At 40.9% G+C, this 13,914-nt stretch overlaps 1 protein-coding gene across 1 annotated transcript in view; it reads left to right on the plus strand.

Moving 5' to 3' along the window:
• PMFBP1 (polyamine modulated factor 1 binding protein 1) overlaps positions 1-13,914 on the plus strand; it is a 208,747-nt gene that overhangs the window by 76,960 nt on the left and 117,873 nt on the right. The window contains exons 7-8 of the mRNA XM_081118742.1: positions 491-673; positions 8,928-8,998. The gene's annotated coding sequence lies outside the window, so the exon portion shown is untranslated. The remainder of the gene's footprint in view (positions 1-490; positions 674-8,927; positions 8,999-13,914) is intronic.

The following is a 13,914-nucleotide window of genomic DNA, read 5'->3' on the forward strand; positions in this document are numbered from 1 at the left end:
CCTTTCCACTCCTCCCTCTCTACCAAAAAAAAAAAAGAAAGAAAGAAAGAAAAAGAAATAGAAGAAAGAAAGTAAAAGGAATTCAGAAAACAGAAAAAATACCCACCCCTTTCATGAGTTTGGTTGCAGCCCTTCCGTTTTGGTGAATGTGTTGCCCTCCTCCAGCTCACAATGAACATGTACCTGCACTGTCCTCTTTGCTCCCAGGCTAGGGAGCATGTCAGACCATGCTGCGCGCGCGCGTGTGTGTGTGTGTCTGTGTGCATGGGGGGGTGATCACGCCTACCATATTGGCTTCCTGTCCCTGGAACATCAGCTTTTCCTGCTGGCTGAGGCTGTCCCCACAACTACTGTTGCCCCTGAGACCACCCCAACTCCTACCCTGTAAGTGTCAGGCCTGTGCTATGCAGGGTTTTGTTAAGCTGTTTAGTATTAATTGATTTTTTTCCATTTTTTTTTTTTTTCTTTCTTTCCCTGGGCGGGTCAATAGCTGGATGCTTCAGGAGCAGAGGATCTATCAACTGCAGACCAAGCATAGGGAGACGCAGGCAGACCTGGAACGAGAAACCCAGCCACCTCCAGCGGCTCCGACAGTACTCGGTGGCCAGACCGTCAGCAGCAGGAAGCGTGCCAGGGGCCATGAGGCAGGAAATGACCCAATCCTTGAGGTCTGGTAAGTTACCTCACTTTTGGAAAGTGAGGCAAATGATAACCAGGTCTTTCTTTTCTTACCCAGGAGAGTCGGCAGCATTTCTGCTGACTTCAGTTAATGAGTTAAGGGTCAGAACTGGGATGCCCCCAGCGTATCTGGGAGTATGGAGGGGTCGCAAGGGAGGAATGGGAGTTGGCGGGATAGAGGAGAGCTGACCAAACTCCTCTCCTAAGGTGAGCCATTGCAGCCAAGCAGATGTCCTGGGTATCGATCCCTGCATCCTGTTATTGATTTCCTCTTGGGGCCAAGAATGGGGTGGACCTACAGAGGACAAGAGGAGAACCGACACCCTCCCAGAGGGCCATGCAGCCCTAATCGGTGATAACAGTGTTAAGTGGTCAGCCTGGAGATGAGGTTTGCTCAGATCTATTGATCTGTGCTCCCCTGGGATATAAATCCTTCTGAATTTGCTTCTGCGGATATAAATATTTATAATTAAAATTGCCTAGGTGCCTCTCACAGGCACAGGGAGAGTGGCCCATCCCAGGGTGAGGTTTGGTACCGGTCTCTTCCATCTCTCTACTCTGTGCGCTCTTCTCCCTCTCTTGCATCTGTTTACACATCTCTCTGTTCTCTCCTTTGAACCCTATTTTGCTCACTCTCTGAGTGACAGACACAATGTCTCAGACTATCAGAAGCCGGGAAAAATCCATTCTTTCTGAATGCAGTCTCCAGCTGAGGAGGGAGTGCTGCTCCCCCCAGTGAAGGCTGCACAGTTTCATGTGCTTTCAGGAGCCTGGACTCGGAAAGGAATGGGCTGTTTTGGGCAGGGGTTGTTGCTTTGTTCTTGCTTTTATTGGGGCATCAGTTTGGATCCAATAACATACAGCCTTTATAGGACAAATGTTTTAACAAATGCCGAGACACTGCAGGCTCACTTGCAGTGTTAAATCCAGGAGAACAATTTGAGGGGCCCCACACTCCTGTTTCTCAGTACCTCATAAATATAAGCTCAAGTGAAGTGAACAGAGCATCCCTTATCCAAGAGAATGGAAAAAGAAAGGATGCTGAGGACCTATTTGCTGGCAGAGCCCTTGAAGCCAGCCAGCAAGACCAAGACCATCGGCCAAAGCTTTGTCCACTGTAAGGACAAGCTTATAAAGGATGGAAACCATTCGGCTTTCATTTTCAGAAATTTGAGTTGTAGGAAGAATGGTCTTTGAAATCATTTGCTGTGCTCGCTAAAACTATCATCGGCTTTGGTGTCCAGGATACAAATCTATTCACCCTAAATCCATCGTCTGCTCTGGTATCCAGGATACAAGCTTTCAGTTTTAGAACTTCTGACTTTTCGCCTTGCTTCAGTGCTTACATCTTGGACAGTGCATCTTTGCATGCTGCCCTCAGGCAGGCTTCATTAATTTATAACTGATGACTACAAAATTGTTTAAGGACTTCCGGATCGTATGCTTGTCAAGCATGTATGTTATTGGGTGTATATGTACTGTCTAGGATGGGGGGAAAAGTCACTGGGTTTTGCTTCCCCTGGTTTTAGACTGTTCATTCACTGGTGCATTTGTGTGAGTTAATAAATGTATGTCTGTGTAACTCTGTGCCGGTATCTGTACTTGAGAAACAATTAGCATAATTAGGTTAGAGTAGTGTCCCCACATCATTTCTCTACCATTTGCATTAACTGTCTTCCCAGATGCATATTAAGCTTTGCTTTTTTTTTCTTCTTTTTATTCAGAAGTGGTAGTTTTAGAACTCAAATCTAGCTCATTTCTCTCTGTTAGCAAATGATTGAGGGTTAGAGACTACTCCAATTGGCAGTTAAGGGTCAGTATTTTGGACTTCATTTGGCTCCGATGATTTATATAGAATGAAAGCCTTAACAGGTATAATCACAATAGCCTTGACTTAAGAATATTTCTAAGCATACTTGAGGTTGAAAACACTTCAAGCTAAAAATGGAAGACTGTTCTGGTTAGTAACTGTATGCTTCTGTGGTAATGGAGAGAATTGGAATGCAGCTCTCTTTGTTTGATTTATATGGTGACACTCAGAATGTGAAGGGTGTATTTTACTGTAGAAATAAACTTTCAACATTGACCTAGAGAATGGAAGACCCAGGCTGGTACTTAATTCCTTCTCTGCTAGGTTATAATGAAAAGCATAATTAATTTTAAAAATAGATTTTTTTTAAGGCAGAAAAATCCTGATTGGTGTCTTTCTCCCATTGTTTGCAATATTTATCAATATTTCCTTGCATGATTCCTCTGAAGAACAGCTTATTTGGAGAAAGTGATCTAAATTTCAGAACTTAATGCACTCCATTAATTAAATGTGTTTTCTTGTGATCTTAGTGCCACTAAATCTAAATAATGCATACATAAATTCATTGCCGTCTCATGCTACTGTTCCTACAGGTCATATTTGAAAGCTTGTTGCCAGCCATAGGGAAGTGGTTTTATTATAGAATCATCTAGTCACTCAGGGTAACAAGCTTCAATGTCTTCAGTGTTGTAGGAATTTAACTCCTGTGTTTTGGATATAGTCACATGCTACATTTGTTTTTTATATTTTATACATATAGATACATTTTTCAATCCTATTTGTTTAAAAGGCTTTACATTCAATGTGCAGGGGTGGGCAAAAGTAGGTTTATAGTTGTTTGTATGGATAAAGACATGCAGGTTATGATTATTACAGTAGCTTTATTAACTAAAAAAAAGTCATGATGCAAACTATAAACCTACTTTTGCCCACCCCTGTATTTTATAATGCAAAAATAGGGATATTTCACTGTTATTTTTATAGCCATAACATAAAAATGCAATGATATTGATATTTCACTGTTTTCATATTAATAATAGATGTATTAAGTTTCATCTGAGCATCATGACATAGTCATTTAATCCTTAGTGCAAATTTACAAGTTAGAGCAAGAGTCATTATCTCCATTTTACCAATAATAAACATGTACAAGGTGACAGACTTGGGCCTATGACCTGAGGCTATGGATGCCTGATCAAGTACTCTTTCCAAAGCTACCAGTTACCCTGATTCATGTCTGGTAAAATTTCAGCATATTCTCCATGTCCGGCACTTACCACAACCATTGAAATGCCAGTAAGGCAAATGTTGGTTGATCTTAAATGATCATTACCATTCTAATCATGCAAGAAAAGGTAGCATATAGGTATTTTAGGCATCTTTCTTTGGCCTTTAACACACCACAACTGACTGCAGAGTCCAATGTCATGACAGATCGTTTTGTTAGGCTCTGAAACTTTGTGAGTTATTAATATACCTAATAAATAGATTTGCCCACCAGGAACATGTCCCTGTGGAAATATAGTGAGTATATGTTACTATATTTCACAAAATCATTGTGTATATATTTAGTCTTCATACCTACCAACATTTGCTTTAAAAAACATTATGTCTAGCCCTAGCTGGTTTCACTCAGTGGTTAAAGCATTGGCCTTCAGAGTTAAGTGTCCCAGGTTCGATTCCAGTCAAGGGCACGTACCTCAGTTTACACGCTCGATCCCCAGCCCAGGTCGGGGCATGTGCAGGAGGCAACTAATCGATGTCTCTCTCAAAAGCAGTGAAAAAAATATCCTCCAGCAAGGATTATTTTAAAAAGAAACATGTCTAATTAAAAGTATCAAATGAAGTGCTTAAAGTTAAGCATAAATTTTTTCTCTTCTGAAATAAACATAACCCTTCCCCCAATCTTCTCACTATTTCAGAGGGTCTTAACCTTTTCTGTGCTATGGACCCCATTGCCAGTCTTCCATAGACCTGAAACCTATGGACATCTCAGAATAATACTTTTAAATGTACAGAATAAAATATACAGTCATAAAGGAAACCAGTTTATATTGAAATTCAGTTATTAAAACATCAAAATCAACTAAACGCTAAAACCAGTTTCTGATGTGATCATATATACTTTTTAATAACATTCTGATAAGGTTCGGTGGTGGAGCTACTGTAATTTTAAGGTAGTGATGGGCAGAAGGGATATTTTGAGATTACCTACAACAATATGTGATACGGATGTGTTATGAAAATACTGCTGCTGTGACTTCTATTGGCGACATTGTCACGGGTACTGTTAATATTACTGTGATTTGTTTCCTATAGTTAAAATGGGAGGAAATGCTAAAATGTTTATGTGTATTAGTGAAAATAAAGGTGTGATTCTTTTTTTACCTATCCAAGTTCACAGACCCACTGAAAACTATCCATGGACTCTTTAGGATCAGTGGATACCAGGTTAAGATCCCCTACTCTAGCTTCTTTATCATTTTTCTTTTTTAAAAATTATTTTATTTTTTAAAATATATTTTTATTTATTTCAGCGAGAGGAAGGGAGAGGGAGAGAGAGAAACATCAGGGATGAGAGAGAGTCATTGATCGGCTGCCTCCTGCACGCCCCCCCTACTGAGTGGGGATCGAGCCCACAACCCAGGAATGTGCCCTGACTTTGAACCACAGTCTTCTGGATCTTAGGTTGATGCTCCGCCTCTGAGCCACACCAGCTGGGCTTCTTTCTCATTTTTCAAAACTCAACTGAACCATCATCTCTTCTAAAGAACTTCAACAATATTCCCCCAGGTGGAATTGCCTGCCACTCTTCTGTGCCCCAAGAGTACCCACAGCCTCTCCAATCTGTCACTTAGCACAGCACAGGGCCTGCACCAATTTGCTTGCCTGTTCCTCCTAAAGAATGTATATTCCTGAGGTCACGGGTCGTGACTTATACTCCACCACCTAGCACGGTATCTGGCACATAGCAAGTGTTCACTAGATACTGAAAAGAAGGAGGAAGGAAAATTCAAAGAATAGGGAGCCATAAATCACAGGAAATTAAAGTTAACAGAAAATTAAAGTCAGTAGCTTGAATGTTTGCTTGAGTCAAATTTTCCATCAATGGCACCTTCATATCCCAGGCACTAAAGACGGCCATGTGGACCCTGTTCTACTTCCCTTTTAGTGCAGCTCTCCATTTAGAGCCTCTTAAAGTATCATGATTTTATATTAAGGGCCTAATAATAATAATATCCCAGTCTCAGGCTGATTTCTTTTCTTCTAGGTTCTCATTAGTACAGACAGGGAAAGGGGCAGTAGGAGCATCGGGATAGAGTGCTTTCATCACATCTTGAGATTTAGGGCTTTATCAATCAACTGAAAAAGCCAGGGAAAATGACTTTGATTCTAAGGAATATATATAAATATGTAAATTCTTTCTAAAGCTCAATGGACTTGAAAATAATTATTAAGATTTTCTTGAGCTCTGTCATCCCATACACCAAGAGGTTGGGTTCAAGTCCCATAACAAAGGTTACGAATTCAATCCTGGTTGGGGTATATACAGAAGGCAACCAAATAGATGTTTCTCACATCAATGCTTCTCTTCCCCCCCCCCCCCTCCTCTTTCTCTAAAATCAACAAAAACATATCCTTGGGTGAGAATTTTTTTTAATTGTTTAAAAAGAACATTTTCTTGAAAAACAAAACATTAGTAATAAAAGCCTCTTACATCCTCAGCACAAATGCTTTGCATAGGATAAGCATAGATGCTTATACAAAGGAAGATACACTTTCAGACATACACACGGCTTCTTAAATATTAATGTCACATAAAAATTAGCATTTATTCATGCGTATTGACTTAATTTTATATGCACCTCTTCCTTCCCAGTAATAAATACTTGCCATGTCTACCCCAATGAATGAATATTCACATATCAATGTGAGGCTGCATATTTCTCGGGTACAAGTTGATTTTGATGTACCATGGACTCGTTTATTACAGGAGTCAGAGGATCGAGATCAAAATGGAGATAAAATTGGAAACAAATTTATAGCCATCGTATTGTCTAGTAGCTGCCTTGAGTTCAGTATTCTTGTGCAGGAGCCCATGTTGAACACGAGTCGTTGATCGAGCAGTTCAATGGTTTTCAATACACCACTATAGAATATCTTATTGAAATATACTAGTCAACCACAAATTTAGATTACAAAATTGAATCTGATTTAATATAAAGTCCTAAGACCTTGTCTTGGATAAAGCTCGTTTCCCCCCATCATGTAATAAGACATTGACCCACGTGCACTGCATATATCCTGTAAGTGGTATTTTATCAGGGTCATTAGTGAGCGTCCTTGGAGCAGAGGCCAAAATATCCTCCTGGACCTGACTCTTGCTTCAGCATTCACCTGCCTTCACCCCTCTGAAGCAGAAAGTTGAAAAAGCAGTATTCAGAGTCCTCCATTCCCAAAGGGAGTGCTGGTGGAGCAAAGAAGAAAGATTGGGCAATGACTGTGACGACAGAGAGGGAGAAGTCTCCTGCACAGGAACTGTGGGTCAGAGAATTAATATCAAAGCATCAATTTGTATTGGAGCCTCTTCGCCTCTCACTACTACACAGGTGCTTTAACCAGCTAAGCCAGTCTGCACCTCCTGAAAGGAAGTCCCTACGTAGCCTCAACTGGTATTCTTGTCTCTAGGTCTCTGAATGTCCATTACATACTGCAGTGCTCTTTAACCCGATTTATGGCTACTTCTTCCTAATTCTATTACTCTCTTTTGTTTACTCCTCTCATTTCTGCCCTCCTTACTCTTTTGAAACAACGTTTTGAGTTAACTATTACCCTAAATTTACTGATTTGGTCTCTAATCCTCGAGCTCTTCAAGGGAAAAAATCTACCAAAATCTAAAAGATGAGGAATATTTTTAGCCAGCAGGCAAACTGATCTAGATACACATAGAGAAACATTTTCCAAGAATTTTATTGCAATAAATATAGGCATTCATAGTCGATATGATTTTGTTAGCATTACAGCAAGAATCTACTACTTATGCAACGAAGTACATGTTTTTCCCAGGCAGGAGGGAAAATATGGCCCTGAAAACACAATTTAAACAAGCAGAACAGGAAAGGTAGCTTAAATATGCTGTACTTCATAACAAAAACTTACTTTGAAAGAAACCAAGAACTGCCAGGGCAAATAGATTTAACAGAGCATAGCTTGGAATCAAAGAGATTGCATTAAAGCAATTCGCTTACGTATTTCACAATCAGTCGAAACTATTTTCAATAATCTGCACTTCAAAGATTATTTGAAATTGTAAATATTTTCAATACAGAAAGAGGGTGTTCCCAGCAATTATTATCCAGTAAAATGTAACTTCTGTGTCTAATAATATAATGAATCAGATGTGAAGAGAGAAGAATTGAGAGGATGTGGCAGATAATGGAGCCAAGTACAGGAGGCAGCTTTGGGGATGGATAAAGGACAAATCATTCCGGACAAATGTGATCACTCTTTTAAATCACATTACGAGATTAATGGATGAAGGGAATGCACTAGAGGTAATATATATGGATTTTACTAAGGCATTTGATACACTGCTCCATGAATTTCCACTTGCAAAATTAATTCAAATTGGGTAGAATATGTGCATGGTCACATAGACTGAAAATTGGCTGAAGGGCCATAAACGAAGAGTAATGACAAATGGTGGTCCCACACATTTAGGTGGGAGACAGTGGCCAGCACATCCCTGAGAACTGATGCCCACTTTGGTATCCTATAACCACCTCACAAATGATCTGGGGAAGGGGAAAGAAATTATGAAATTCACGTGTTTTGATTTACGAGATATCACAAACCAAGATACAGTTAGAGCACAAAAAGTTAAAAATAAAAGAGAGTGAAATTAAACAGACGTGATAATCTCTTTTCAAGACTAAAAAGAACAAAGGGTTACTAGGAAAATAGTTCTATATAATTTCCATTTTAATTGTTAAAACACTGACTGGGGCAAGTGCACTTAAAACCAGACTGTCATTAAATGAGTGGTTATTTATTCCACTAGAATCAAATATTATGCTTCTGAGTGCTCCAAATTTGAATTCATCTAAAGAATTCATAGAAATTCTGAAAGGGCAAAAATTACTGATTTATAAAGAATAATTCCACTGTGTCTTCTTAAGTGCGTAACTATTGGGGTATCAGTAATTTCCCCAAACATGTGAAAGTACTGGGTAAATAATCACTTTGAATGACTTTTGGCTTATTATAAGAATCTTTCTGATACAGATGTCCCCAAATACCACTTTGATGACTGCGAGGACAACCTTTCTGTTTTTTCTGATGTTGCTGCCATTGTTGAAACCATATAAAATTTCATTGCTTAGAAGCAGAATGAAGTCTTGAAAATTTGACTAAATAAAATTTGATTTTCCTTTTACAGAGGATAAGATCTTATTTACGAAGTCCTTTTGGATTCATCAACTCCTCCAGTCCTCTTGGCCACCCTGTGAGGTAGGTATTATCATCCCCAAATTACAGATATGGAAACAGGTTCAGAGAGGATTGATGACTTGTCCAAGACTGCATTATTAATGAATGACAGAGTTGGTACCATGTTATGGACACCTAGTCTTGGGGTCATTGCACCAAACAATACTATTTCCCATGTATATGCCATGAAAGACTGTCTCAGAAGCCATATACCAGGGTCTGCCCTTGACTACAGCTGTTTATCCTGTGCTGAGTTAGATATTGTAATGGAAAGGACCTAGCATGGAATCTGGGACATGGAGGGCACTTAATGTTGCTTAGCAGCTTGTCTTCACTTTTACAATTTCTTCATTCAGCAAACAGTTATCAGGCACCTAATGGGGCTGGCACTGTCCAGCTGTGCACATCTGTTAAGCTCAGATCTCCCAAGTTATACCACAAGCTCCCTAAGAAAAGACCCTGTATCTGCCCATTCACTGCAGTGTTCCCAACACCCCTGACTTAGGGAGAAAAGATCCAGCCTCACTTCTCCAAAGTTCCCCTGAGCTTTGGCCAGACTAAAACCTCACATGCTCACTTAGTTCCTTCACACAACATCAAATAAAATGGTCCATGAGCCCCTGCACACACTGAAAGAGTGGAAGAAAAGTCCTACTAGGAGCATGAGGAAGCTAGACAATGAATGCACTTGTTACGTTGATTTTGTTTCTCTTCCACCAAGTAACCCTGGGAGCTTGTACATCCATGATGATAACAAGTAAACCACTGTGCTAAAGTACTTGGCTACTGGGACACTCTACCAAAGTTAAGGACATACTGCTTCTGTTCCTGTCACCCAGACTCTCCATAAAAAGCCCTATAGAGGAGTAGCAAGAGCCCACTGCTTTGCAGCTCCTGGACCATGTGCTTTCCTACAAATTTGCAAGGAAATAGAGTATGGAAAGCCCAGATTATGGAAAAGCTTGGCTCTCCTTTGGGAATAGGTCAAGCTGAAGGATATGTCAAGGGACTTGTAGCTCAGGTAGTGATGCAAAATGTGGAGGCTTCATGCATAAGACTATAGCCAGGGACAACTTCTGATGAGTCCACAGCCAGTTTGCATCCCCACTAAACAAAAGCAAAACATGCACAGCTGCTCAATTCCTGCCCTTAACCCAACCCTACCTGGGAATATAATACATCACAATATTTCCACCCACAATAGAAGTAGTTATATTATCTTCAAAAATAATACCTTTGTCGTTTCCAACCCTCTTCCGCATTAGGCTTATTGCAGTTGGGTGAGTGCACCTAAAGTCTTCAGTGAAGTGTCAGGTGTAATTTAGCACTGGGAGATGAATTATGGGATTGCCCTTTAGGAAAAGGCTGGGAGCTCAGCCCTGCCTGTCAAATAGGTCCCTGCCTTATAGTGAACTCTGCAGGTGAATGAATCAGTATTTGGCATATCAGCATTTCATAGAGCCTCCATGCTAATGTCTTTTTGAAATGAAACCGAGAAAGCTGTTAACCTCAGTTAGCCAAGTGTCCCCTCTGTGACCGGGATAAATCATCAATGTAGAGGCTGAGAACTCTGTTCTTACTGCTTTGGGGATTGAGAGCCAGGGCTGTGGAGAAGCTGATGGAAGGGGCCTTCCAATTCAGGAAACTAAGTAAGGATTTTTACCTTCCCTTAAGAAGAGAAATAAATATTACTTCTGCCTGCCTCTTTTTTTAAAATGTTACTTATTGATTTTTAGAGAAAGAAGAAGGTAGAGACATCATCATTGGTTGATTTTTGTATGTGCCCTGATCAAACCCGCAAACTTGGTGTATCAGGACGATGCTCTAACCAGCTGAGCTAGTTGGCCGGGGCTTTCCCTACCTCTTGAGTTAGGTGTTCTAAAATGATTTTGAATAATTTGATTCAATTAGATAGTGTACCTTATCTATCCTTTTTTTCCCAAGACTTTGATCTCTTCTTAAGTGAAGACTCCAAAATATTTATATTATATATAACTACATTATAGTATATATGTATATATGTATGTGTATATCCATACATACAGGATGGGGCAAAAGTAGGTTTATAGTTGTTTGTATGGAAAATAATGCAATAATTAATAAATAATAATACAAGAATAAACTTCGTGTTTATTGTACTCACAACTGTAAACCTACTTTTGCCAGACCCTATATAAAAATACACCTATGCATGTATAAATATATATGAATAACATAATGTAAAAATACTTATTATATGTATATCATATATTATTATATAAGAGATCTGTAAATATTAAGTATATGTATGAGCTCACAACTGAAAACCTGGTCTTAACTGCCAGAGTAGCTATGGTCAGCCAACTGGGGGTTCTTGATCCCACTACTTCTTGAATATTTTTCCATGGTTCAAATTCAAGCAACATCCTCACATTAACCTTGTGAAGCAAGAGTCGTTATTTCTGTCTTTACATTTGAAGAAACCAGGGTACAGAAAAGTTAAGGGCGTGGTAAAGCTTAGGGTCAAACCCAGAACTTCTATGTTCCTCAGTCAGTAGCTGCTGTGCAACCATCAGTGGCCAGGTGTGGTGCTGGAATTGTTTTCCCTGATAACCCAGTGCAAACAAAAGGCTTATGACCCAAGCTTGCAGGCTCCTTTTTTCCCCGAAGGCTCTGGACTGCTTCCTCCTCCAGCTGTCCCAAAGGGAACGTTATTTGATTACTGCATACATCGTCAGCCTGGGGTATTTACAATCAACTGTACACTTGCTTTCATTAGTTCCAGTAAATAACATGTTATTCCCCTTTTCACTTTACTTGTCTGAGCCATCTGAACTAGAAGAGGGCTAGCTGACTGACGTTAAGGCCCATGACATTGAGAGTTCCCCACCCCTGCGGTAGAGGGAATAGCCTAAGAAGTGAGAAGAACATTTTGCATGGCATACAGGAATCCTTAGCTGGAACAAAGAGTCTGGATGGGGTTGGGTGACAGACAAGCAAGTAGAAAACGTTGGAGGACTAATAGAGGATTTTAAAATTAATCATAAAGAGCACAGTAAACCTTTCATGTGAAAACTGGTGTTGAGTTCAGCTGATGCCAGAAAAAATATTAGGAAGCTGTTGGCATAATCCAGTCACAAGGTGGGAGCCATGGGGTTGACTGTGAATAGGTGCCATAGTATGGTGGCTAAGAGCGTAAATGCCAAAGCAAGACTTCCTGGGTTCAAGTCTCAGTTCTACCACTTACCAGCTCCCTCGCTGGAAGACAAAGATAATAATAGTACTTACCTTGTAGAAGCATCAATTTTGCGCCTGACACATGATAAATGTTAGCTATTATTGAAATCATATTAGAGGATGAGCTTATCAAGTAAGGGAGGGAGGGAGAGTGAAATGCCCTTCGGGCAGCTTCGATGTATATTTGAAACCGTTTGTAATCTAAATTGTCATTGAAATCACTATAAATGCATAAACTCACTGCACAAATGAGTTGAGAGGAAGGAAAAACCTAGGGCCCGGGACAGACAGAGGAGACAATAGAAAAAGCAGTCAGAGAAATAATAAGGGAATTCTGTGGGTCAACGTATTAAAACCTCGGAGAATAATAAAGTCTCACAAAACAATGGTTGCTCGGCAGGATATTGGAAACCCTGGATGGATGTCTTCTGTTCAGTTTGCTGAGTTGGTTCTCTGCTTGCTCTGGCCTAGGCGTTACCATCATTTTTGCACATGGCAGCATTTTAAATGGTATTACTGAAGTAAGAACCAATCACAATGTTGCGTAAGTGCCTCTCATCAGTAAGCATTAGAAAACTAAGTGATACATTTTTCATCCACAGGGAGTTGAGTGTACATCTCTAAATCTTCCAAGGTGACTCATTTGGCAATGACAAGAGCACATTCTTTTTCTTAGGGCACCAGATCCAGTTGGCTGGTATCAGTTTCCTTGTTTCACACTAGAGGCTGAAAACAGTAAGGAGAAAGAGCTAAGGAAGTGAAGCCATTACCGACAACCACAAAACAGCCAGCGCTGCTGTAAGTGGCCCGGCTGAGGCTGCGCGAGCTCGCGACCTGTGGTGTCATTGCTGAGGTCTGCAGGGAGTGGGAGCGCTGGCCCCTGGGCGGTCAGGGAAGGAGATGAGGAAGCCTGGACTCCAGGACAGGCCCGCTCGGGTGTGTGTGTTCAGTTTCCATTACTGCTTAGAGAAGGTGTGTGCAGAGCTCCATTTGGAGGCAGCTTGGTGAACGTACCTCTCAGTGTTTCCCCTTTAGTTAAAGCAGCAGGGTCAAGGTGCTCAGAGGGACAGAGGCCACTGGGGTGAGGATTTAAAAAAAAAAAAAGGAAAGCAATACAATGAGGATCTTTGCCCGGATGACAGGCATTAAGTTGGTCTATCCCAGACTGATTGGAATATGGAATCACCCTCCTTATAACCCATTTCAAAATCTCTTTCATTCATATGGCCTAGTGTAGTTATGGGCACAGACTCTGGAGCCAGATTCACTTAGTTCAAATCGCAGCTCAGCTGGAAACTGGCTGTGTGACCTTGACAAGTCATTTAACTTCTCTTCAGTTCAGTGTTCTCATTGGCAAAACGAAGCATGACCCCTGTTCCTACACCTGAGGGTCGAAGTCCCGAGCTAACATGTAGACGGGCACGTGGGTAGTTGCTGGTAGATAGTGTGAGTGAGGTGTTTGTTGTTTTTGTTATTTCAGACTCTTAAGGGTAGAGAACCTCATCTTACAGCCCTGGCACCTCCCTTCTTGCCCCCTGCCTTCGCATGGAGAGGCTTTCAGCAAGGGCTTGTTGAACGGATGAAACCGAAGAGAGAAGGAATGCGGGGAAGGGAGGGAGGGAGGGAGGGAGGGAGGGAGGGAGGGAGGGAGGGAGGGAGGGAGGGAGAGAGGGAGGGAGGGAGGGAGGGAGGGAGGGAAGGAAGGAAATTTTTATCTTTCC

The sequence above is a fragment of the Miniopterus schreibersii genome, assembly GCF_964146895.1.
Source record: "Miniopterus schreibersii genome assembly, chromosome: 18".
Lineage (NCBI taxonomy): Eukaryota > Metazoa > Chordata > Mammalia > Chiroptera > Miniopteridae > Miniopterus > Miniopterus schreibersii.